We start from the raw sequence: 25,781 nt of genomic DNA on the forward strand, positions 1-25,781 counted from the left end.
ATACATGTAAGGGTGTAAACAAATAAAAATATAAGTAAAGTGGAGGTATGGTAAATAAATAAAACGTCTTTTTATACTTACTCAAAAGGTATGGTAAATAAATAAAAATATAAATAAACTAGATGTATCGTAAATAAATAAAACCTCTTTTTATATTTAGTCCATAACCCTCGTTCTATTTATGAAGGCTCAAGAAAGAGGTTTTATTTAAGTGAATCCTTTGGGCCAAATACCATATTTGTAAAAAAGGTATGGTAAAATAATAAAAATATAAATAAACGAGAGGTATGGTAAACAAATAAAACATTTTTTTATATTTACTCCATAAGTCACCTTATATTTACGAACACTCAAAAAATGGGTTATGTTTAGGTGAAACCTATGGCCAAAATACTATGGGACAAATACCATGGACTAGATTGTTATTAATACCATCCAAAAAACCATTATTAACCCTAATATTAGAATTAATAAAAATAAAAATGGCACATGGTATTGACCCATGGTATTCACCTGGAATGTAGCCTATTTAAATGGGGGAATTAAACCAGCATGTAGCCTATGCTAAGATTCACTAGGACTTTACAAAGTTTTATTATTTAGTGAAAGACTCGCCAAGATCTTACAAGATTTTATAATTGAGTAAAATATTCGCCATGTCTGGTGAGAGATTCGCCAAAAAATTATATATACATATTATATTATTGATAAAATCGCCTTCCATTTTTCCTATATACCATGGAGATTCGCCCATTTATTATATTTATAAATTTAGGGGGGGTTCTTAAAATTTTCCCTGAGTCTAAAAGAATACTTCATTATGTTTGAGGTACAGTTCAGTTTGGGATTCATTATAGTGCCGAAGCAGCTCCTCTATTAGTTGGTTTCACTGATTCCGATTGGGCTGGTGACCCTGATGATCGGAAGTCTACTGCAGGTCATGTGTTCACTCTTGGTTCAGGACCTATTACATGGGCTTGCAAGAAACAAGGTGCCATTTCTCTTTCTTCAGCAGAAGCAGAGTATCGTGGTGCCGTAGAAGCTAGTAAGGAAGCCTTGTGGCTTCGTCAGATCCTGTCAGAGTTTGGCTTTCAGCAGCAGCGTCCAACTACACTTTGGTGTGATAATCAAAGTGCCATTCAACTATGCAAAGATCCAGTACAACATTAGCGCAGCAAACACATTGAACTGCACATGCACTTCATCAGAAAGCTCATTCACGACCATGTTCTTGAAGTGCAATATTGTTCAATAGATGATCAAGTTGCAGACATCTTTACAAAGGCTCTCACAGAGGCGAAGTTCACTAAACTTCGATTTATGGTTGGAGTTCAGGAAGTTGTCACTAAGGGGGGATAGGCTCTAGTGACTCCTTCCTTCTCCTATAGTGTCATATTTGTAAATCCTTCAATCCTATCCCAAGTTGTTCTTAAGGGGGGATGTTAGGATATTCCGACACATAGGAAATAGTTAAGTACAACTTGGTCTAGTATAGAGTTAGGTAAAGTGTGTTTCTTTACTATGTACATTTTGTAACTTACAATCCGACGGTCACGATATGTAGTGATCCGACGGTTCATTCTCTCCTTGGTATTACTGACACTTGATCCATGGCTTAACACCTAATTGGTCCATGATCTCTATTTAAAGAGCATGGAGGGTCATTTGTAGGGTAATCTGTCTATAAGAGAAGCATATGTAAATTTTCATTCTTTTATTAATAAATTGCCTGAAGTGGCCGCGTTGGCTCAGGCCGTGGACTGTTTCCCTCTTTGAGGGTTTTAACCACGTCAAAATACTGGTGTATTGATCTGTGATCTGTTTGTGAGCAGTTTCCTTTGGTGTTCTGTCTGAGGAACTTACCCTGTAAATTCCTACAATGCTGACCTGTTCATGAAGCCTAAAGGAGTTGTAGCAATACATCTAAAGATCTTCCTCTGGCCAATTACACGCCCCGTGGATCCATGGGTAATACACCTTCGCATATTGGTTCTTGCATATGTAGTGTGGACCATAAGGATTGAAAATCTTAGTTCCAAACCAAAGCTTCTTCAATTCCTCAACCTTAGCATCCACATCCTTCAAGGTACAACATCGTATAACCCAATCCACAAAGGAAGAGTAGGGCATGGTGCCTTCTTCCTCCTGCGGACTCCTATTGATAACCCTGTGGAGATGTGATATGCCACCTCTTTCATGACTATATTTTCCATGGAAAGCCTCTGTAGCTCATGCGGAGGCTTCTCTACGCTAAACATGTTGATGAAGGTTCCACCAGGTGTGGCATACCAATCTACATTGTTAAACAATGTTTGCATCACTTCTTGGGACATATAAGGTGGATCCTGCTCGAATATCATCCTGTACAATGGGGTGATGAAGTGGTTAGACAACCTCTCCATGACTCCTTGGTAGCTGCACCTAGAGAGAAACTTGCATTAGATGTTCATAGCATCCTCTGATGGTGTCCATGTCCAACCCATGCGAGGGAACTATTTTTGGGCATAGATTGCATCAAGAAGGTACATGAACATGAATAATCTTGCTTTCTCATCCTTAGGCAGAATTCAGGAATTAGACACATGCACTTTTAGCTAAAGAGCCAACATGTTCAACCAGTTTAATGACCTTCCTTCATTTTCGAATTGATCCAACATAACCACCGAACTCTGCGGGAAGGTCTCCGTTCTCTCTTGACCATGCAAGCAGCATGCAAATATGATCAAGAGTTGGTAAGCCTTCCTGAGTGACTTCGTCTTGTAGACCTAGTTGGGTATCTCTTTGAACTTCGATGGTTATTTTACCTAACACTTCATGATGTCTCTAGTGTTCACATTACTTTTGGGATTGTAGAACAGTGTATCCATGTGGTTCAACAACTGCAACAAGTGATACATCTGATGGTAGTTTTCCGTCCTGAAGGTGGAAAGATTTATTGCACTGGTACTGCTCAGTGTCATCATCTTGGGATCGGTATGTGAGACAATCCAGTGAATGATATATGTGCATAGGAAGGCGGGGTACCTCCATGCAACCCTGTATAAGCCTGACTTGTGAATGTTGACATAGAACTTTCGATCTTTGAGATCTTCCTTGAAGCTACCTGCAAATATGTCCTTTATTTCCTACTATGTAATCTTCATGTCATTCTCTACAAAAAATTGTGTGTTTGCATAGATGGGCAAGTTCATTAGCACCTGTTCAACTACATCACCAATGCTACTCTCTATAATATCCTTTAATCCAAATCTCTTGGAAACCATGTTGCATGTACTGCTGAGAAGCTGCTCAACAACTGATGTACCTGGAGACAGAGTGGACACTCACGGCAAGAAAAATTCATCTTAAAAACAAAAATCACTTCAAGGATCAATGATGCAACAAACTGGGAAACAACTGGGAAATATTGCAAAGTTATTACTCTTAGAGGTGAGATACTATCAGCTAGATCTATGCATTGCGTAGTACCAACTATGAGTGAGAGGTACTGATGACTAGAATTGCGTAGAACGTAGTATAGTTTGGCTTGTTGAGGACTGGAACTACACAATGCGCAGTTCAATCTCACTTAATTCTGGCTGGGATTGTGCATTGCGCAATCTCAGTGGGAAAGACTAGGGACTATCTCCTAGAACTATGAAGGGCATAGCTAGAGCCAGTGCTTGGTAGCCTCTACGTAATTCCTAGAGCCAAGGCAGAGTCTTGATATCCAAAATTGGGCAGTGGATGTCATGAAGAGCTAGATCCGAGCCAAGGCAGCGTAGATCTACCCAAGGGAAACTTGATAACGAGTAGATCTAAATGCATGAGTCAAGGATGGTGTATATCTGAGTGGATGGTCATGCATGCACTCAAAGTAACTGTAAAAATCTGTCAAACAGACAAACAACGAAGCTTGTGGGGAGAGTCACTGCAATGACGACTGTTAGTGAAAAAATGGGGTTATGCATGCGACACTTAAGAAAGGAAATGAAAAACTTGAACCAAAACTTCTACAAGTTAAAACAAACTAAAATGCCAGTGTTCATTCAATAAAACATGCAAAAAAACACTCACACAAGTCAAGGAAACAAAAGCGACAGAGAAAGAAGCAAAAGGCTTGAAAAGCAAAACTTACTTGGACAAGTCGTGTCTATCATTCCAAAGGTTCCTAGATGCTTCAGGAATGCTAGAGATCGAAGGTCAAATGTGAAAATTAGCTCTGGCATCATCCATTAAATAGATTTGATCGATTTAGGGTTTATGATGTGCATACCAAAAATCTAGGAAAAAGCAACAAGTGGCGCAGTTTTCTAAAATTGACTCAAGTGTAATTCCGAGTGCTAAAAATAGATCCATATTTTTTAGGGGAGCTTTTTTATTTTTTGGGAAGGGCTTCCAAGCATGCATGGATAAATTATGCAGTTCTAGAGGGAACTAGGCAACCTGTCAACACATGCATCACACAACAACTGAGGGAATGCTTCTACAACATTCCTGGGCTGAGTGGATTTGGCTGCACAATTTACCAGCTAAAGACAAGCTGTCAGTTGGTTCTGTGAATTTCTGGAGTTGAAGCTCAGTATCGGGATGATCTAAATAATTCTTGAGAGCAAGGCTCACTGTTGGGATGCTCTGCGCAATTCCTAAGAGCAAGGTTGGCTTCCCTTTGGGACTGCACTATTTTCCAAGGCAATGCAAGAAACGTGTGTAACCAAGTCACGATGGGTCAGCTTCTGGTTAGAAAACAAAGCAAGTAAGTGAACACAAGCTGTAAAGTGAAATATCAATTCAAATGAAAGCACAGGTACCTAAGGAGTGCAAGACAAGCTGCTAAGATTTGAGGAGGGAGGCTCCAAAATGAAGCGAAGGAAAATTTTTGGAGGGTGGTTGTAGCCACTACAACAAGAGTATGTTGGAGGATTTCAAAAGTGAAATGTTTCATACCTTGTCCCTATAGATTGAAACTATGCAGATTAAAAGGAAGCAAGAGGAAGTAGAAAGAGGACTAGCTATCTTTTTCCCTAGATGCACTAAGGTACATCCTAGAAATGAGTGACCACTGAACATCATAGAAGTTTTCTCTATCTGTGATGAAATCCATGCAACAGGAAAATGTCCCTCTTCGATGGGCCTGGAAGTTGTATACCAAGGGGCAAGGAGTGGTTCAGAGAAACTCTTCTTCCAAATTATTGACCGGAGAATCCACAATATGAACATTTTTATTCCAACGTTTCAAATCCCAAACATTTTTGTATCCTTCTTAAGTTCTCAGTATTTGATTACCGGTGTTGATTACCGAGAACTTAAGAAGGATACAAAAAATTACCACTTCCATTTTCCTTTCATTGACCAAGTCCTAGATGGCCTTGCATGAAACAGATTCTTTTCCTTCCTAGATGGATTTACTAGGTACAACCAAATACAGATCAGTCTTAAGGACCAAGAAAAGACCACATTCATATGTCCTTGGGGTACCTTTGCCTATAGGGTCCTTCCATTCGACTTCTGCAACGACCCTACTACCTTCTAGAGGGAAGTTCTAAGTATCTTTTCTGACCTTTTCCATGACACTGTTGAGATATACATGGATGACTTCACTCCTTATGGCCGTGACTTCCAGGAAGCGCTTTCTAACCTGTGTAAAGTATTAAAGAAATGGATTGAGATGAATATTTTATTAAGTCCTGAGAAATGTGATTTTTTTATGAATGCATGGATTGTCCTAGGCCATTCCATATCTAAGGAAGGGATATAGGTTGACCCCAACACATTTTCCATCATTAAAGAGGTCCCTTTCGCTCAAAACCAAAGAGATGTTAGAAGATTCCAGGGATTGGGTGGGTACTATAGAAGGTTCATTAAGGACTTTAGTAAATTGCTTTCACCCTATTTGGACTACTGGATAAAGATTCAAACTTCTATTGGATAGATAAATGTCAAGAGGCCTTTGAAGTACTAAAGGATAAGTTGACCACTACACCCAACCTTAAGGGTCCCAATTGGGCATTGTCTTTCCATATCCACACAAATGCATCATATAAAGTTGTAGAATCATCCTTAGGACAAGTGGAAGACAAGGTACCCTATGCTATCTATTTCATTAGTAAGAATCTTTCTAAGGTTGAGCTAAATTATATAGTCACAGAAAAATAACTCCTAACTGTGGTACACTCTTCGAAAAGGTTTAGGGACTGCATCATTGGATATCAAAATCTTGTGCACACTGATCATGAAAGCATTAAGTATTTAGTGAATAATCCTGAATTCAATGCTAGGATAATTAGATGGATGTTATTATCACAACAATTTGATTTCACTATTGTTGAAAAACCAGGGAAAGAGAATGTAGTTGTAGATTGTTTGTCAAGATTGAACTTACCTGCAAGGAATGAGGAGATGGTGTATGATCAACTTCCAGATGAACAACACTTTCCATATCAGTGCTATCTCCTTGGTTTGCTAATATATAAAATTATTTGGTTGCTAGGAGTTTTTCTCCTAATCTATTGTATAGGGAGAAAATTATGATCATTAGAAAAAGTAACCCTTTCACTTGGATTGGGGGAAATCTCTTTAATTTGGGACCAGATTAGATTTTGTGAAGGTGTGTGAGAGAATAGGAGGTCTTTGACATCCTCTCGGCATGCCATGATGGACCCTGTGGGGGCCATTTTTCTGCTAAGGTGACAACCTTCAAAGTCCTACAAGCTGGTTACTATTGGCCTACTCTACATCAAGATGCAAGAAGGTACACCATTGGGTGTGATGAGTGCCAAAGGATTGGAAAGCATACACCCAAGGATTAGATTCCCCTGCAACCTCAAGTGACTCTAGAGCCATTTGAAAAATGGGGCATCGACTTAATTAGGCCCATTAATCTGCCATTAGGACAAAAGAAGTATATCATTCTATGCACTGATTACCTGACTAAATGGGATGAAGCAAAGGAAGAAAAGGAAGAAACTGAGCAGAAGGTGGATGGATTTATGGGGGAGAAAATCTTCTACAAGTTTTGTTTTCCAAGGGAGTTGGTCACTGTCAAGGGACACAATTAACCTCGAATATGATTGAAGACATCATGAAGTAGCATCACATCAATCACAGGAAATCCATTACTTATAACCCTCAACAAAATGGGAAAGTGTAGGTCACAAAAATAACATTAGAATTTTATTTACGAAGGTTATTAGTAGCAACAGAAAGGATTGGGTAGAAAAACTTATAGAAGCCACTTGTGCTTACAAGACTACTTGGAACACCACCACTGGATTTACCCCATTTGAATTAGTCTATGGGAAGAAGACCCTACTGTCCATTGAATTTGAATACAATACCCTAAGGATGGTAGCTCAGTTAGACTTAGAACTCATTGTAGCATAACAAGAGAGGTTGCTCCAAATCAATGATTTAGATGAACTTAGATTGCAAGCTTTCCTACACACTGAGGTAGTCCAGTTACAAAGGAAGATTTGGCATGACAAACACATTAGAGAGATATATTTTCAAGAAGGTGATTGAGACCTTCTGGATGATTCAAGGTTTAAGGAATTCGAAGGGAAATTAATGAAAATATGGTTGGGCCCCTATCTAGTGGAAAAATGTCATGAGAATGGGTCTATCCAAATCAGAAAAATTGATGAGGAAGGTATCCCCTTTCTTGTTAATGGTTACCGATTGAAATTACACAAAAGACCTTTGTCCAAGGATGAGTTCATTAGTTCAATTAGAAAGGAGTTGAATATTATGGGGAGGCTCACAACCCTCATTTCACCAAGCTTATAATTAGTAGGAGGATAAAAAAGAGGGCCTAGGTAAAAACCTCCTTGAGGCATCTAAGACCAACTCTAGGGTTGAAAACCTCTATGAGGCAACCCAAGAGCAAAAAAAAAAAGGAAAAGGAAAAGAAAAATAAAGATGAAAATATCCTGAGGTGAAAACCTCCTTTGAGGTGCTTGGGGAAGGCATGTAGATTAAAAACCTCTCCAAAGGTAGTCTGCATGTCTCAAAAAATAAAATAAAAAATAAGAAAAGAAAGAAAAACGAAATGCAAGGAGGAAGTACATAGAGGGTGGGGAGGCCCTACATCAATTATGCTAACATTTTTCTTTTGCAGGACTCCAGACAATTAAGGGGGCAACATTTTAGGGAACATAGTCCACATTCCATTTCTCCATTCCCCCAACCTAGCCACTACATTTCCATCATCATTTACCCATCTCCCTACATCTCTCCATCACCTAGTAAGAAACTACACCCAATTTTTCCTCAATCCTGCAGTGCTGCAAGATTGGTCTGAACTGCTACATGATCGATCAGAAATACTACAGAATTGAGATCCACTTCAAAAAAGGGGTAAAAAATTATTATTTTCCTTGGGAAACGTTATGAGAGGTCCATCAAGCCTCCTTAACCTCTCCTCCACTCCATTTAGCTAACCCCATCCTCGAGATTCCACCTTTGAACATGAAAAAAACACACAAAAAAGGACTCTACCTTCACTCTTTTTTCAAAAACTTTCACCACCATCAGAAGTTTTTTTCCTTGTCATTGGGCTTATCATGATTTATCCAAGTCCCTGAATGTAGTATGATGTTTTGGGAAGGAACTGTGTGACTTCTACAGGAAGGATATCAATCCTGTAGTAGTCTGCACAGATCCAAAAAAACCATAGAAAAATTATTGTTGTAGCTCTAGAATAAAGGTTTGGATACCCTGAAGCATCAAGAGGCCATCCCTAAGGCTTAGAGAAGTCACACCATCCCCAAGGAGCAAATGAAATGCCACCAATCTACTCCAGTAGCAGAAAATAGAACACTGGAAAGGACCTACATCAAAGAAAGAATTCATTAGTCAAATACATCACCATATTGTTTTGTTTAATGAGGACTTGTGCACAAGAAAGACAATGGAAGATAACAAATTCAGATAACAATTGAGCAATCATTAGTTTTGTTGTAACATGCATGCATATCCAAAAAATATCTGTCATAGGTAGGCTATGGTATGACACCCCTAACCTCTTCCCTATGTGCATAATGGTAAAAGAATGTGTTTTATGAGCGAGAATAGAGATTTTAGTGGCTGGAGGTGGTCAGAAAATTTGGCCACCTTCGATTAGTAAATTGTAGTATACTTAGCCACTCATGCAATGTGGAAAGGTCAAAGTAAAGGAAGTGATAATTACATGGAGTGGGGAAAATGGATAAAAGAGGAAATACATTTAGAGGCCAGGTCACCAATCATGCCGAGCCCATTACCACATAAAGGAATAAAAGGACAAGGCTCGATTTCATTTGTACTGATGCTCATTCCAAAAAATAGTGAGAGAGGCCCGTAAATATATTGAAGGTTGATCTAGATGCTATTAGGGGATGCCTAGGGTACTATAGGAGAGATACAAAATTGGTTTGCAAGTTCTACAAGATCAAGCATCAATGCTATAGGAATAACAGGGTTGCTACAGGAACACAGAGGAGGTGTTGTATGATTGGGTTGATAGGTGGAAAAGATTCCAAGCCATTGATAATTTTCATCAAAACCCCCATAACAATCAAGAAGTCATCCTACAAGGGTGAGTGGTATCCTCCCTCCTCATTTTCCATACAATTTTGAAGTAAATTCTCCTTGCTACAAGCATCCTGTAGCAAACCCCTGAAGAGGTAAGTTTGTTTGAATTTTTTTTCTCACATAATAAATGTAGGGAAAGAGAAGAGGAAGTTTTTCCCTAAAGTATATGGCATCATTATTCTCCTTATTTGACCAAAAAAGTCATCAACCTCCATATTTCCACCTCTGCACCCTAGACTACTCAGAGAAAAATCTTGAAAAATTCCCTTCAAATAATTTAAGGAAGTAGCAGTGGAAGCCATGGGAGGAGGTATCAATTGAAAAGAGCTTAGAGACACCAATAGAATCATTCATCATCCTCTTGTGAGAGACATTTTTCTAAGACACCAATGGATGGGGTTATTTGAGCAATTAAAGGGGTATGATGATGAGGTAACACATGAGTTTTTCATGGCCCTAAATTCTTAGGGAGAGGACATTTCTACCACTATTGTTAGGGGACTTGGCATCCATATGAATGCATAGCTCATTAGTAGAGTAACCACCATACCCTTAGGAGTTTTATGGGGAAAAGAGAATAGGAAAATAAATGTCAAAACCAAGAAAAACTTCTTTCTCCCTGAAGAGAAACATGTTGAATACAAAAATGGAGTAAGAAGAGAAATGTTTCCCTACCTTTGGGATGAGGTAGCCTATAACATCCTCAAATAAATATCCTGTGAAGGTAGGTTGAGTTTTGTATATGCCTATCAATTTAGGCTACTCTATGAGCTACGGTTCCAAACAAAATTACTCATTTGTTGGGACAGGGTCCCCTAGGGTCGATTTTGGAGTTAAAAGCCCAAGTTTTCACTCATAAAGCCCAAGTTTTTGTATGTAAAGTGTAAAGTCTCTGCAGCTTTTTGTCGTGGAGTACATAGATGTAAAGTGTCATAAAGGGTTTCCACCATTCTTTTATGTAAGTTGTGTCAGATTTAGAAGATCCACCCATCATTCGCAGACCATGGGATTGTATAAAAAGGAGAGTCTTAGAAGAGTCTAAGGTAGGTATTTGGAAGTTAAGTCATTGAGGGTTAGTAAGAGCTAAGAACAAAGAGTCTTAGAATAGAAAGAAGGCTCTGCAAATGTGTGCGTAGAGGCCTTGGGTAGAAGTCCGTAGCTGAGTGCGTGGACCCCTGTAGCTGAGTGCGTAGGGTTTTTAGCGTCTGTAACAAGATCTGAAGTACTAATAAAAGAAGATTACTCTAGAATTATAGGTGTTTTTGATCTACTTACTTCTGTTATGAATAAATGTTGTTATATTATGCTAAATAATGGTTTCATTATTTAATGCTGTATTGATGTGCGAATCTATATGTTATACATTTTTATCAGTACACAAGTGATAATATATGTTTACGCGAAGGAAACATTAACGCATATTGAAGTTATCAAATACTTAAGCTAATATGGGTAAATACGAAAGTAAGAATAATTACATAAGCATGTAAGTGGTTGATTCGCCTGGTTAGGATCCATGAATGATAGTCATAGACATTTACGAAGATCTAGAGGCTGATTAAGAAAAGTATATCGATAAGCCCTAAAAGGCTTATCGATCTACACGAAGGCAGAGTTAGGGTACAAAACGACATCACTACCATCTCTAGGTGTGGAAACTTGGTTCTAGCATCCCCCCATATTGCTTCATGTGAGACTTCAGTCTGCACTCTGTGGATTGATGCCAAAAGGGCCAGTAGTGTAGGGATTTGTTTGGCTAAATTAGCGCTGAACCTGGGTCAGGGCCCACTAAGCCAAAAAATGGTTCCACTATCTGGACCAAAATCTACATAAAGATATGTGTGATGTCACAACACTAGAATCCAACTAAGAAGGAAATTGAAGACTGGTTGGATAGAAAGATCCACGAATTCATGACACAAGAAAATATAAATCCACGATTGACAAAAGAACAGTGGTTGGATAGATATCTGTACAGAGAGATATAATATATCTTCTTCTATTCCTTCCCAGTTGAATTATATGAGTGGATCACTAAATTGGCAGACAACAAAGGAAGGTGGAGGCTTGATAGTCTGATAGTGTGGACCGTGGAGTTAGTGTGGAGATTGGAAGCCTTGGAAGATAAGATCGCACGTGCTGCCAATCACTGGCTTGATTATATCATAAGAGGATTCATGACAGAGTTCGTGGTCCATACTTCAACCAATGATAGCGAAGAAGAGCACCACTTATTCAAGGGACCACGAGGTAAGTATTTAAGGTCTTTAAATACTTGGACTGAGATGCTCTTGTGTGAAAAGTGGGTTATGCAATTACCTTGATGTTTGGAGCTACGTAAAGTGGAAAGATATTCAGGGATAGAGGAAGAACAGGCCCTGAATATAGCCGATTGATCGAATCTCCTCTGAGTGACGAGGAAACAACATAGGCTTCACTGCAGAGTGTTGTTTAGTTAATAAAAAAATGGTTCCCGCGAATACCCCATCCACCTACCCCACCTCTGCATTCACCTCCATAGCATAAACCTTCGCCCACACCGCCACCACCTTCACCATCGTTCAATATGGTGAATGCAGCAAAGTTGGATGTTTTCAAGGGTTTAGGAACTGAGGACCCGAACCAGTTTTGGTTCGTCACTAAGTTTGTATGGGAGGCTTAGGGTATAACAGACTATCAGATGAAGAAAGCAACGTTGGCCATTAATTTACAGGAATGCGCGCTAACATGGTAATGCACTGATAAATCGATGGCTTCATTAGCAGATATTCAGACTGCTCTGAATAAGGAGTTCAGTAGGCCTAAGTCTGAAGCTCAATCAATTGTGTGATTCAAGGACATCATGATGAAGCCTGGTAAGACACCTTGGGATCTAGACCAGAGATTAAAGTGCACGATCTGCTAAGCCAACATGAATCTTGCGGATGGGCAGCACTGCAAATGGTTTTTGGCTTCACTCTTGCCTCATCTGAGGGTTGCTTTATCGCAGTAAAAGATTGGGACCCACGCGGAAGCCCTAGAGATTGCATGAGATGCTGATGCTAGACGCTAATTTGGGATTTTAGTAGATTCATGTGTAGTTGTAGAAATTTTTCCTAGAGTTTCAAAGGTTGAAGAAGGATAAAGCAGTTTGGCCAGAGGTGTACAAAGAAGTTTGGTGCTTGAAATGCAAAAGCCAGGGGCATGACAAAGATCACTGCCCCGTCTTCACGAATTATGTTGTAGCAGGAGGGTCGATGCCTCTGAGGTTGGAAGCTCAAGCAGGGACAAGTACAGGGCCCATGCTATGGTGTGCTATCTGTCAGGTGGCTGGAAAACATGTGACAGACAATTGTCACATGCTGCAGAAATTTGTATAAACACCGCAACAACTCTTCTGCAACTTCTGTGAATCAGTGGGTCATGATGAGCATAATTGTCATAGATATAAGCTAATGATGGATAGAATTATTGCATATAGAGTGCAGGTAGAAAGTCGGCCTCCAGATCAAGGAGCTAGGGGAGTCTGAGGAGGATTTCAAGGGCGCAAGCGAGGCCGAGGTGGAGGCAGACCTAGTGGAAGTCAAGGACAGGTGATTTTCTACAACTGTGGGTGACCAGGACACTACACATGAGAATGCACGAACCCAATGCACCCGTCATGCAGATATTTCACTTAGTTTGACCACGCGACAGAAGAATGCCCTATATTACTAGCTAAGATACGCGAAAAAGGGGCACATCCTCAACAACCTACCTAGAATCAACAAATGATGAGGGTTGAACCCCACAAAGAGGATCCTAATGTAAAAATATTGCTATGAAGTGGAATGAAGACTGGAAAAGACAAGGGAAAGAAGCCTGGAGAAGGTGAATGGGTCCGCAAAGCTCCATAAAATGAGGTTAACTTTGATTTGGAGCACACGAAGGAAACCTTCATGGAAGCAAAGAAAAGCTTCGCTAAGGTTTCTACCTCAGGAGGTCAGGATAAGTAGTCTGAAGAAATGGACTCATCCATGCTTACTACATTTTTGGGGACCTATATGAAGTTGCTTCGAGATAGCAAGGCCATAAAGGGATTACAGGAGTTGATCAATAAATGTGCTGGTAATACTCCTAATGGCCCGCGCGTGGTGGGGAAGATTGGTAAGCATAGGGCAAGAACAGGGCGAGAGATGAGACTCACCACACAGATAGGAGAATATGAAATGGACCAAGTTATTCTAGATCTAGGGTCCGACGTGAATGTTTTTCCTAAACAGACATGGGAGAGAATGGTGAGACCTGCATTGTAGTGGTATCCTATTTAATTGAGGATGGAAAATCAACAAAAGGCTATCCCCATGGGAAGATTACAGGGAATGACAGTCAATATCAAAGGTGTGAGTGCGTTGGCCAATTTTGAAGTGATAGAGATTGTGGATGACAACAATCCATACCCTGCACTCCTTGGGATCGACTGGGCTATCGACATGAATGGGCTGATTAATTTGAATGAGCAGACGATGTCATGTGAAAGAAAATCACTACATGTAGTAGTACCCTTGGACCCTGCAGAAGGACCACACTACACTAAACCAGTCCGTGATTAAGAAAGTGATGAGGATTTGGAATAGATTTATAAGATATCTATGCGATATTAGGATTGGGTGAATCCAACAACTGATGGAAATCTTGCATGGGACCACGAAAGCTCCTTCACATCAAACTCAGATGAGGAATTGGAACATTGGCAGAATATATTACACGAAGTATCTACGCTACGATGAAACATGATGGCCATATCACTGCACTACGTATCATCAAAGGTAAGTAGTCTGCCTTACTAATATGGTTTAATTGACGTTGATAAATTTATGGACGCATTTGAAAGGGAAGTTCTGGAGAAGCATCACTTCCAAGCCTTGTAATTGGTGCTACACACTACGCTTGCAAGATGGTGGTGTACGCATAAAGACAACTTCAATGGATGGCCCGAATATAGAAGAATGATAAGGGTGTGGTTTGGTCACCAAAAGGTATGGTTGATAGAGAAATACGATGGAAGGAGTGATTCGTGTGATCACTTAGCCAAATGGACCAATGCTTATGGAGCAAAACTACAACTGGAGTGGGTGCATCTATTCTTTCACACCTTGGATGTAATACCTATGAATTGGTACTTGGAGACAGCTCTACCATGGCATAGATGAATGGGATATTTCGAAACAGGGATTCTTAATGACATTCATCTTTGAAGATGGATTCGAGTGCATTGATGAAGCACTGCAGGAGGTCAAAGCAACGATCTTCTGAATCTAGTAGGATCCCTTGGATTTGATTCAACCGGATTGGACCACCCAGCTGTGCCATGCGCTAGAGTGCTAAATGTGACTGCTGAATAGGAAGATTAGGATCCAAGGAACATTAATATCCTAAAAATAGAAGGACACTACAAAGTTGAGGGGCTAGAGATAGAAAACCAAAATATCATTGTGCTGCTAAAAACAAGACAAGTGAACATTGGGACAGAGGCAGAGCCAAAGTTTGCGAAGATAGGGGACTATTGGGATGATGCTACAATGGATAAGGTCACTGAGTTGCTCCGTGAATACCAGGACTTGTTCCCTACGAAGTTCTCAGACTTAAAGGGGATAATAGGGGACCTGGGAGTTATGAAAATTACATTGAAACCAGATGCAAAGCCGATCAAGCAAAGGCCTTACCGCCTCAATCCAAAGTATAAAGAAAAGGTCCACTTAGAGTTGGATAAAATGCTTGCGGCAGGTATTATTGAACCAGTGGAAGAATCTGATTGGGTGAGCCCAATAGTAGTCCAGGAAAAGAAGCATAAGGATGAAATAAGGATATGTGTAGATCTCAGGAAGCTGAATGACGCTTGCATGCATGATCCTTTTCTGACTTCGTTCACCGATGAAGTGTTGGATAATGTAGGAGGATAGGAAGCATATTCATTCACTGATGGGTTCTCGGGGTACCATCAGATCAAGATCATGCTGGATGATAGAAGTAAGACAACCTTTGCAACTAAGTGGGGATGCTTTCAGTATACTGTAATGCCTTTTGGACTGAAGAACGTGCCGGTGATGTTTCCCACATAGTCATCATGGCATTCAAGGACATCATTCACAAGTTTCTGGAAGTATAATTTGATTATTGAACAATGTTTGGGCTGGTGAAACACCATGTAGCCAGCCTACGCTTGATGCTGGATACATGCTGAAAGAATCAAATCGTGCTCAATTTGAAGAAATGTGTTACACTAAAAAATGTCACCATGACCACTTACAGTTAGTATGGCTCAAATCAACAGTCATGCTACCCTCTTAGGCAAGTCTTATGCCTCTGCTATCCATCTCAAACTCAAAGAAGAGAGAAAGTCTTGTCAAAAATATGTTTATCTCTGGGGTCGCAGGTTCTCTCTAGCCTTACCTGCGGGGACGCTCACAATGTTCACAAAAGTTGCGTCCTTGGACGCTCTGTATGTTAAGGGACAGGTGCGTCCTTCTGTAAAAGGCAAAATGCGCGAGTTTCATCTTTAAAAAGTTACTTGTGGTTACTTCTAGAACTTTCTAGAGGTCGGTTTGATGAATTGGATGCGCCTCCAGTTGGTTCATGTATCTCTATTAAGGGGGAACTTATCCCATCAATAAGGGAGCTATCCCACCCAAAGGGGGGATTATCCCATTGATGGTGGACCTGAATAACCTCTTTACAGCACTATAAATAAAGACATTGAGCCAGAGGGAGGGGAGGTTGGAGCTATACATTTTCTTTGGGTAAATGCTGCAGGAATTAGGACTCCCATTTAGAACCTTGTGAGGAGAGATTGTCTTTGCTTGATTCTACTTGGAAGTGGGTGAGCTTTGTCAAAGTAGAGGAAAACCCTTGATGGACCCTGGGAGGAACTTGCACAACACCAAGGCCAGGTTGTAAGAGTTTCTTTGTTTCGTTATTAATACAAACTGGTTTATTTTTCTCAATAGCTTGTGTTAATGAGTTATTTCATGTGTTCCTTGGTCTGCATGTTGAATATATGTTTTATTATATGAAATGCAAGTGCTTGGTAATTGTTTGATTGTTTGTGGTTGCAGGAATTGATGTGAAGGAGGAGCTCATCCGGATCGGCAAGGACGGACTACAACAACAGCGTTTTGGAATAAGGTAAGCCTAAACACTTGTAGTTTTCATGTTTTAAAAGGTATATTTAGAGAAAGATCACTCCATTTTGTCTTGTTTGTCGCTAGAGAGTTTAGACTCCTAGGGAGGTCAGTTGTGTCCGCACAAACGACTTTTTCCGCCACGACAAATTGGCGACTCCACTGGGGAATCCATTAATGAGAGAGTCTTTTCCTTTGTGTGAACTTTGCTCTGTGAAAATCACTTTTATTTTCTGGTTTTTGACTGTGAGAATTAGTATTTGGGTGGCTTAGCTTTAGATTTAGTTAGATTTGGTTTTTCTCAACTTTTCCAGAAGGACGCACCCTCTGAGTACTGCACAGTGCGTCTTTGGACGCGCTGTTGCCGTTTGCACAGAGCGGGCCCGCACCTGTTATAACGGGTTGCCTGCGTCTTCCTGTAAAATTTAGGAAAATTCCATTTTTTGCTTTAATTGCTTTTAGATTTTGATTTTTCTTAGTGTTTTCTACCCAGATCCTTTAGTACCCTGTCAAGAATTTTCACCTGAACTTGTTTTGTGAGCTTTGAGTGTTTTAGTGGATTTCAACGAAGTTTAGGCCTAGGGTTTGATTTTTCAATAGGTCCTGTAGTGACTTTGACGGTAGAAAGTTGTCCAGCCTTAGATCTCTCTGGTTAGTCAGCCTTCTTAGAAGTCGGGCCTGTCGTAAAGTCTCCTTGTGTGAGCAGCTTGCCATTTAAGTTGTTTTGGGTCAAATTTCGAATTACTTGTTTATAAAGTGTTGATTTCCATTTTACAAAAGAACAAAAAGATTAGAGTTTTGTTTTGGCTAGTTTTTGGTTCTGCAATAAGCTAGTCCTTGATTTGATTGTGATCAAGTAAAACACCTTAGAATAATCATTGTTGGTTTTGGCCTCGTTAAGATTGCTTAGAGTAAATTTACCTTTTAGTTTGCTTATGAGTGAATTTTCATAGATTTTAATAGTTGTTAAGATTGATTTTTGGTTATATTAGATTTATTTGCTTTATTAAAAGAAAAATACAAAAACATCTTCTTTAAAAGTCTTGTTTCAAGTAGCTTTTTGTTTTTGAAAGAGAAAAAGAGTTTTTTCGTGCATGTAAAGAGCGGTCATGTTTTTATGCTTGGAAAAGACAAACGAATTGTTTCTTTGATTGTCTTCAATTAAGAAGTTGCTTTTATAAAGATTGCATTCTCTCAACTTTTTAGTTAAGCAATTCATCGAAAAAGTAAAGTAGTGGGTAAATCATCCTAGGTGCATTTTGTAGTGGTTTCGAGTCGAGTCAACACACCACTGGTTTCACTTCCATCACCTTTTGACTTAAGAAACAACCTTAAAAGTAACGCTTAAATTAAAATCAATCTAGTAATTTTTATTTTTCTAGGGCTCTGAAACACCAACATAGCTTAGGCTAGGGTCTTGGAGTAGGTGAGTACTTAACTCTCCAAGACTACAAAACCAAACAGATAGTTTATCTTGAGTAGATTAAATCCAATTGTTTCAGTTATACTCTGGGAAAGCTCCTCTTAAAGGAGAAGCACGAGCTCGTGTCCGAACCAGTGAGGGGATCATTCCTCCCTCGTTGGGAACGACGCCAGACAGTACGTATTACAAACGGTAAACCTCGGATTAACCATTGTCGAGGAGCCAGGGGTCACTTATCGGTAAACCTTGGATTATTGTCAAGGAGCCGGTAAGGGGATTGAGCTTGTTACTCTGCCCTTGCGTGCTGTCGGAGTTTAGACTGTTCCCCCAGGTGTAATTGTTGTGATTGGTAACTTTAGTGACCATAATCTTTAGGGTTCTACCGAGGTGACGGTGGAGGGAAGGTCCCACTGTACCTGGAGCAGACGTCGGTTATACTCACTTGGATTTTCCGGGGGGTTCACTTCACTTCGAGACGGTTAAAGTGGAGGAACTTGTGCCGGTCTATTCATTAAGCAGGTTGCCGGGGTAACTGTTCCACCCGCCATTTCTGTACTGAATCCTGCGAGGTTGGGCCTAATCACCAACTAGCGCTTTTGGTCCGGAAGACTACTGTTTGTGTGTGGTTTGACGCTCTAGATTATTTAGGCGTGTGCTTCAAATTTGTTTGCTTCTTTAGAAGACTTTAGGTGGTTTGATTTGAAATTTTTACTTTGTTTTCGTGTGTTGTAGTTAAAAATCTTTAATTGTGGCGGAATTACCGAGACAGTCCCGTAGACTTCGGGGCCAGTCTCCTGAAGTTGTTTCTGTGGCCGAATTGTTGAGAAGATCCCGTAGACTTAGGGGATCCCCTCCTCGAGACGACCCGGGTAATTTAGAAGGGTTAAAGGTCCTTGTAACTCCTCCTAGTGACAGTAGAGTAGGTTCACCTGAAGAAGGAGAATCTTCCTTGGTAGTCCATCCAGATTACCAAAGTTTAGAAACAGGTTACAATCCCGAAACTGTTACAGTTTCCGAGCTTGCTGGTAGTTTTTCATCTGCCAGTGAAACAGGCGAAGAACCTGAAATTTCCGAACCTGTTACTCCAACTTCTAGTGTCCCTGATTCACCGAGAATAGAAAGAATTATCACCGAAAATCTACCTTCTGGTTTGATTGCTATAGAAGAACTTGCTCCAGAAGAAGATATAGGTGTCTCTCACCTTGAAGGTCAACTTACTATTGATCTAAGGGAGCGTGAATCCATCTTTTACAGTCCTCCTAGAAGTACTTCTTGGTACCTTGCGTTAACCAATTTTTTAGACAACTCAGTCGGTTTTTCCACACCTCGTACTCCTTTTCCACCTGGAGGTATTCATACTCCTGTAAATATGTCTGGTCAGTCGTCCGTGTTTTCACAAAGTCCTGAATCTTTTTTACACGGCGGTCCTTCTGTTCCCACTGGGTATCAGTCACTTTCTGGTACCTTTGCGGGGGCATCTCCTCAACCCATTGATCATGGGTTATTTGCTGGAAACAGTGGTAATATACCATTGGGTGTAGGAGACATTTACATGATGTCAGGTTCAGTTCCCGTTTCCCAACCTCAAGGTGGCCAATTACCGCCTGGGGGGCAACCGCAGTTAACGCCTGGGGGGCAACCTCAAGGTACACAAATCGTGTCTGGGGGGCAACCTCAAAGTCAGTATGTACCTATGGTGCAATACTTGCCTCAAGGTCAACCTCAGCCTCAATATGTACCCCAAGGTCAACCTCAGTATCAATATCAACCTCAAGGATGGCAACCCCAAGGATGGCAACCTCAAGGGTATCAACCCCAAGGTTATCAACCTCAAGGGTACCAACCTCAAGGTCAAGGTCAACCCCAGTATCAGTATTTACCTCAAGGTTATCAACCTCAAGGTCAATACTCAAGTCAAGGTTATCAACCGCCTCAAGGTCAGTCATATGTTCCAAGTATGGGAACTGCACCTTACAATTATCAATCCTACCCTCAATCTGGTTATGGATCTCAGTACCCTCAACCTGTTACGGGTCAGTACCCTGGAATGTTAGTGTGGGATCCCTCACAGGGTCAACAGGTGTTGCAGCCAAGTGTACAGATGCTTCCTCAAGCTGGACAACCCGTAGTTTCTGGTCCAACCCAGCAACCGCAACCTGTCCAGCCAAATGTTCAAACTTCTGTAGCTTCGGTAGTTACTCAGCCGTCAATTGCACCTAGTACTCCATCTCAAACGGCTGCTGCAACTATCGCTACATCTACCATACTTACTTCTGGAGTATCGACGGCTCCAGTTTCTACTGTCCCTGTTACCACACCTCAGACATCTTTACCGTTGTCTGGATCTACGATTCAAACCACGGTCCAGATGCCTGTAGGTCAGCCTGGTATAAGTACGGTTGTGACTACTCAACCTCAATTTGTTCAACCTCCGTACCAGGGACAGTACCAACCTGGGCAAGCTGTCCAACAACCGGTTTACCAGTATCAACCGTATCCTGGGTACACTTATCAACAACCTCAACAACCCCAGTACGGTCCGGTTAATCCTGGTTTTCCAGGAGGATATAATATCCCAAATGCGACTCCTGTTCCTAGTTATCCTGGATATCCTCCTCCTGGGGCTGGTATTGTGACCCAGAGTTTTAGAGATCCTAACCGGCAGTTACCGTTTATTGCAACTTTGGATTTACCCGACTTGACGCGCCTAACGAACGATCCAATTCAATATCTTCAGTTCTGGCCGCCAATGCCAAATAAGTTGCCCAGTGATATACCCAAGTTCGAAGGTAAGTCTGGAGAGGATCCGTCCAATCATGTGATGACTTACCACCTCTGGTGTGCTTCGAATTCTATCTCAGATGATTCCATCCGCTTACGTCTTTTCCAGCGTACACTCATTGGTCTCGCGGCCAAGTGGTACATTGAGTTACCACGGGCCTCTTTTTACAACTTTAGCCAGTTAGCTACCTCGTTCTTAACTCACTTTCAGTTGCCGGTCAGATACGATAACGGCACGGAGTTATTAACTTCACTAAAACAATCGACGTCCACGTATATTTCTGATCACATTCATGAGTGGAGACGTCGAAGGAGATTAGTGAAAGTTTTTATCCCGGACCAAATCTTAGCTGAATGGTTTGTCAAATCATTATTACCGAAGATTACTGAAGATGTAGCTAAGGCCGGAGTAGTTACTGAGGAGCAAGTCATTGCTCAGGCACAATACCTTGACTTAGTTTACACTCAGTCGGGTACGTTACACGAGAAGATTCCGGATCTTCCAAAGTCGAATCAAATCGCTGCTGCTCCTTCGGGATCTCATGCCGCTGATGGTATGATTGGTATCGTGACTACGAAGAGCAAGAAGAAGTCTTCCAAGGCCTCCAATACTCCAATTATCACTTTGCCTGATTCTCCGACAGGAGAGTCTTCTCCTCCTGAACTTACCGCCGACATTCACGCTGTAGAGTCATCTACGGCCAAATCAAAAAACGGTGGAAAGAAGAAAGGAAAGAAGAAGGCTAAAGCAGACAAGGCTCCAAAGGAGAAAACTGAAAAGTCGGAAACCAATGACGAAAAACGCAAACCTCGATATCCTTGTCTTATTTGTGAAGAGGATCATTTTACGAGAGATTGCCCTCATCGGGCCGAGGTTGTAAAAATAGTCAAAGGTTCTCCCACTCCTGCTGTGTTAAAGAATCCATTTCCAGAGCAGGAGAATAAGATGATAGGTTCTTCTTCGAATGCCAGTGAAGAACCCATTTTGATGATGTCTCATGTGAGGATTGCGACTCGATCGCAAGATTATGGTAGTAAGGCTCCTGTTGATGGCAAGGAAGCAGAATCTTCTCACTCTAACCCATCAACCTCAGCTCCTGGTTCCGATCCACTACAGATCGAAAAACCTAACCCAGACTTAGTGATTAAGCCGCCCGCCAAGGGTGTACTTCGAAGGTCTGCTTTCAATCCACATGCGAGAGCAGCCCAGAATTACAACATTGTTGAGGACTTAGCTGTTTCACCTTCAGCAATGTCGGCACTCGAAGTGCTGCAATCATGCCCAGCACAACGGAAATTGCTTTTGTCGGCTATCGGAGCTGTCGATGTTCAGGACCCGAACCTAATGATCTTTGATCTAGAAAATAGTACACCACGTCTCCCCCATCAAATGGCTTTCCAAATTCCAGTGATAGTCAAAAACAGGCCTATTCATCGGACTGTGATTGATGAGGGAGCTTCTACGTGTATTATGTCGATTCAATGTTGGAGATCGCTTGGTTCTCCTTCGTTGAACCAATCCCCCACCATCCTTAAGGCCTTTGATGGCCGTGGGTTCCGTCCGTTTGGTATTCTACAAGAATTGCCTATAGGGGTTGAAGGTAAAACCGTTAGTCTGGATGTGGAAGTGGTTGATGCCCCTCTAGACTACAACCTTCTTTTGGGTCGAAGTTGGTCATATGCTATGACAGCGGTCGTTTCATCGGTCTTCAGAGTAATTAAGTTTCCACATAACGGTAAGATCGTGACTATTGATCAGCTGACATACTTTTCATCCGACCCAGCCTCTTCAGAGAGTATCCAGCATGTTGGTAAAACGACAATCCCTTATAGGGACGTTGGTGTAGGTTTAGTTAAGGATTCCGGTTTACTGGGAACTTTTCCTCTCCCTCCACTCAGCGCAGATCCTTCGTTTGCAACCATTCATATGATTACATCAGAAAACATTATTTATGATGATCCTTGGTTCGTCCCATCTGACTCTGAGATAGACTCACTCGGTGATGTTATGCCTTTGAGTCCATATGAAATTGCTTATGAAGCTCTCATGTCTTTTACTGACTTTCATTCAACCGAAGTCGACCAAATGAATGTGGTCAGTGAAGAGTCACTTTTCACCTCACCCTTAGAACGGATAACGTTTCCCGAAGTCGTGTCATCTGACGAACAACTTCGCGAAATCCTAAGTGTAGACGATCTACCATGGGAAGATCTCCATCACAGATCTTCGTTTTTACCTAAGGATGATGCATTTGAAAATGATTTTTCATCTATCTTTACCGCTGAATATGTCAAAGACGCTCAGGATCCAACGAAACATTCTGATTCAGAGTTGAATTTAGGGAATATTTCTCGTACTATTCCCATTGATATTTCAGTGAAGCCCGGAATCGAGGAAAACATTCATATAGGTGCCGCATGTACTGAAGAAGAAATCCAAACTTACAAGGCCCTATTCCAAGAATTCCGCGACGTGTTTGCCTGGTCTTACGAGGAAATGCCGGGAATTGATCCTGCCATTGTTGTTCATGAAATAAAGACCTACCCGGATGCTAAACCCGTCCGGCAACGGTTGCGTCAAATTCACCCTCGAAAAGCGGCTGCGATTAAAGCAGAAGTCGAAAAGCTGTTGAAAGCAGGTTTCATTTATCCGATCCCGTTAACGGATTGGGTATCGAATATTGTTCCGGTCAATAAGAAACAAGGAACAATAAGAATCTGTATCGACTATAGGGATATAAATCGAGCTTGTCCAAAAGACAACTATCCTACGCCTTATATCGATCAAATTATTGATGATTGTGCCGGAAGTGAAATGTTTTCCTTCATGGATGGTTTTTCGGGCTATAATCAAATCAATATTCTACCTGCCGACCAACCAAAAACGGCATTCATTTGTCCATGGGGGACATTTGCTTATTGCAAGTTACCTTTTGGGCTTAAGAATGCCGGGGCCACTTTTCAACGGGCGATGTCTTATGCATTTCATGACATCAAGCACATTGTGCAACCCTATCTCGATGATTTGCCTGCTCATTCTTTACATCGAGCTGATCACCTTGTCCACCTACGAGCAATCTTTATGAGGTGTAGGCATTATCGAATTCGGTTGAATCCCCACAAGTGTGTTTTCTGTATAGAAACAGGTCGATTGCTGGGATTTGTTGTTTCAAAAGCCGGCATTCGCGTCGATCCCTCGAAAGTCGAGGCTATCATCAAATTGCCTCCTCCTTCGAGTTTGCGCCAACTCCAAAGTTTGCAAGGGAAAGCGAACTTTTTACGCCGATTCATCCCAAACTACGCCGAGGTCACTAAAGGTTTTACACGGTTGTTGAAACAGAATGCACAATTCTTTTGGGACGAGATTGCCCAACAATCTTTTGATGCACTTAAACACGCGTTGACCCATGCACCGTTATTGCATCCTCCCAACTACAACCAAGACTACTTCTTATACCTCGCAGCTTCGCATTCCACCATTGGAATGGTGTTAGTTCAAGAAGATGAATTCGGAGCGGAGCATGTGATATATTATCTTAGTAGGACCTTGAATCCCACTGAGCTAAAATATTCGCATGTGGAGAAATTGGCCCTGGCAGCCGTTCAAGCTGTCCAGCGTTTCCGTCACTACATTCTTCTCCGCAAAACTACAGTTATTTCGGATTGCAACCCTATGATTTATATTTTGACAAAACAACTGCTAGGGGGCAAGTACTCTAAATGGATTGTTATCCTGCAAGAGTTCGACTTGGAGTTCGAGAAGTCCAAGTCTAAGAAATCCTTAGTTTTTGCGGAATTGATGTGTGATTTCCCGAGTGCTGACACAGAGACTGTGGCAGAGGAGTCCATTGCGGACGAATCTTTGTTTCTTATCAGTACTGTAGATCCGTGGTACGGGGATATAATCATTTATCTCCAAACCCAAACCTTTCGGCCTGAAGCTTCCAAAGCGGAACGTCGAAAAATTCGGTTTCAATCCCAGCCATACAAAATTATTGGAGATACACTTTATCGCCGGGGGGCAGACTTAGTTTTTCGACGTTGTTTAACTCACGAAGAGGCTGAGAGGGTTTTGAATGATTGTCACTCTGGAGCATGTGGCGGTCATATGTCTGGGTATGCCACAGCTCAGAAGGTGTTGCGCGCTGGCTATTTCTGGCCGTCTATGTTTAAAGATTGTATCATTGCAGTCAGGAAGTGCCACAACTGTCAAGTGTTTGATCGCAAGATGCGCGCTCCACCTGCTCCTCTCCACCCTATAATTGCCGTTGGTCCATTCGCCAAATGGGGTATCGACTTTATTACTTGTAACCCTCACTCGGCCGGGGGGCATGCGTATATCATCCTTGCGGTTGATTATTTTACTAAGTGGGCCGAGGCGATGCCTACATTCGACGCAAGCGGCAAAACAGCTGCAGTTTTCGTATTCAATCATATCATAACTAGGTTTGGTGTCCCACAAGCAATCATTACTGACCATGGGAGCCATTTTCGAAACGTCATGATGACTGAGCTTACAAGCCAGCTTGGTTTGCGCCACGATAGCTCTACTCCTTATTATCCGCAAGCCAACGGTTTGGTTGAGTCTATCAACAAAGTTCTAGTTATCATGATCCGACGAACCATTGGTGTTCATCGGTCGAATTGGCACAACATGTTATTTTCAGCGCTATGGGCATACCGAACCTCAGTGAAAAATTCAACAGGTTTCACTCCTTTCCAGCTAGTTTATGGCTTAGAAGCTGTGTTACCCATTGAATGCGAAATCCCATCACTTCAAATGGCTGTCGAATTACTTCCAGCTACTTCCGAAGAGGAGAAACGTTTATTGTACTTGGCTAAATTAGATGAGACTCGACGTGACGCTACATTGGCAATCGAGACTCACG

This window comes from Pinus tabuliformis, chromosome X, assembly GCF_031772625.1.
Source record: "Pinus tabuliformis cultivar Carrire ecotype Pingquan chromosome X, CPIR1, whole genome shotgun sequence".
Lineage (NCBI taxonomy): Eukaryota > Viridiplantae > Streptophyta > Pinopsida > Pinales > Pinaceae > Pinus > Pinus tabuliformis.